A 2500-nucleotide genomic window follows, 5' to 3' on the forward strand; every position below is an offset into this window, starting at 1 on the left:
TCTCTCTCACTCTCTCTCTCTCTCTCTCTCTCGATCTCTTTCTGTCTCTCTCTGTCTCTCTTTCTCCCTTGCTCTCTTTCTCTCTCTCTGTGTGTATATGTGTGTGTGTGTGTGTGTGCGCGCGCGCGGGCGTGCGTGCGTACGTGCGTGTACATGTGTGTGTCTGTGTGTGTCTAATTTTTCGATTTAAAAAAAAATAAAAACATTTTGTTTGGGGAGGGGGGGGTGGTTGAGAGGTATGCTTCGTGTTGTTGATTATGTTGTTGAAGATATGTAATCTTATAGTTTTATCTTAGTTTAATTTTAGTTTTTCTAAAAAAATTTAGGCACTTGCAACGCAAATAGAAAATATAATATAAGTGTCAAAAGAGCGGGTGTTATTAGAGAAAGACGTAAAGGAGGAGGGGAGATAAGGAGGAAAGAAGTTTGATTGGAAAGAAGGAGCAAGCCAAACAAAATCCCCTGCCAACCACCTACATCCTTTGCTTTCACTAAGCCAGTTTCAAAGGATGGGAGCAGGAATGGTTGGGGCGGGGGTCGACATAGTGTTCCCTGCTGGAGCGGTGGCCATATTGGCTAGACTATTTGACTTTTAAGGACACAACAATAATGATGTAAGTCTCACACCTTTTCTTGACATTTAACTATAACTACTGTGACAGATAATATAATTTCATCAAACAAATTCCTTTATTGAACGTCAACATGGCGAATTACAAGCAACACTAACCGGCAAACAATGTTATACGATAGTCATCATCATACGATAAACTAAATATATTGTACTGAAGAACTCGTATTTCCATTTGAGTTCCTAAAAAATATTTGTTTTTAGCAAGGAGGTTACCGAAAGAGTAGGAAGAGGAGGAACGAGTAGGAGGTGAGTGTGTGAGGGGGAGGGGGGGTGATAGAAAGCTTCAAAGGATCAATATTTATAACATGAACTGCTTTCCCATCTCAGGCACAAGCCTTCAGTATGCAGATAAATATGTGGAAACTGACGCACGCTTGGATTATTCTATGTATGCCTGATGGGTATCTCATTCGAAGTAAGGAAATGCAGCATAATTATGATAATATCGGGGAGGAGGGGGTGGGAGTATTAGTAACGCATGACTATAGCCTATTTTTTAGCGAGTTCATATTAACGTTTAGTTCTTAACATCAACAACGGTTTTTTAAAAATTGTTTGGCAAATAGGTATCCACACCTGTTACCGATTTTTTTTTTAACGAAATAATTGTACAAAATGGAACCTGCCAAAGTAATGTTCAAAACAGAGGCAAACATTGATGACCGAGGCCCCCGCCCAATACACAAACACAAACGCACACACACACACACACACACACACACACACACACACACACACATACACACACACACACACACACACTCACACACACACACACACCGACATAATTTTCATACAAATATCTGTACCAGTGTCCCAAAACACGATTTATCTTTGGTTGGAGAGTAAGAATATGTCTCCTTATGCGCGACGCGATGTCGGGTCCTTGCCGTTCCATAAACAATAGGGTATCCCTAAACAATACTATTATAAAGAAGCCGACATGCGACGCAACGTCTAGCCGCGTGCGACCGTCGCCTGCGATCGGTCCATGTAGTGATGGGGACTTCATCGTGTGCGACAGACAGAGGGTGTGACAGGTTTAAAGCATCACCTTTTGTCTAAATATCTAGCCAAAAAGTGCTGGTCGACTCATCATTATTGAGTAGTGTGTGACGTGGTCGCGCATAAAGATACACATCTCACAACTCATCGCCAGCGACCGACTAGCGGGACACGACGTCACGTCTCGCCTAAGGAAACATAGGCTAGTATATTATAACGTAATAATATCTCTAATGTATCGGCAGTGCAATGATACCTGATCATTTTGTGCAATGCTATCCAACCTTGGCGACTTCATAAAAATATTGATGGGCGGTGGAGATCACCCAAGTACTGACGGTGACAGGTGGAATCTAATGCTACGCTGGGAAATACAAGTAAGTGGGCGGTTTTAAAATGAGAAAAAAAAGAGTGATAAGAAGAAGAATAACGACAACAACGACGTCGATAAAGACAACACAAGGCCAGATCCATGTAAACCCGAATAGCAATAATGCTTATTATTATAATGTTATCACAGCAATACATACAGTAACAAAGTGCCTATTCTCTGACACAGCAGGGCGAACATCTGTAACACCACACCACCCCTCAAACCCTCAACCACCCCACCACCCCACCACCCCACATCCTGTCGTTTATCATAGTGCAATAAGCTATAGTCCAAGCAAATGAATTAAATTTAAAACGAAGTTTAATATACGTGAAGTGTCGAGAAAGGAATGGAATTATAATCCTGTTTCTGGACTTCGCAAACACAGTGCAATTTAATTAACAATCACATAAACTAAAATAAAACACATTTCAACAACACGACATTAAACGCTATACTTCAAGAATCTTTGCAAGAATCGACAGTAA

At 41.1% G+C, this 2500-nt stretch overlaps 1 protein-coding gene across 1 annotated transcript in view; it reads right to left on the reverse strand.

Moving 5' to 3' along the window:
- Positions 1-1420: 1420 nt before the first annotated feature.
- Positions 1421-2500, reverse strand: part of LOC101848372 — a 56521-nt gene continuing 55441 nt past the window's right edge. The window contains exon 16 of the mRNA XM_005104113.3: positions 1421-2500. This exon is cut by the window's right edge and continues 513 nt beyond it. The gene's annotated coding sequence lies outside the window, so the exon portion shown is untranslated.

The sequence above is a fragment of the Aplysia californica genome, unplaced genomic scaffold (assembly GCF_000002075.1).
Source record: "Aplysia californica isolate F4 #8 unplaced genomic scaffold, AplCal3.0 scaffold00405, whole genome shotgun sequence".
NCBI classification, from domain to species: domain Eukaryota; kingdom Metazoa; phylum Mollusca; class Gastropoda; order Aplysiida; family Aplysiidae; genus Aplysia; species Aplysia californica.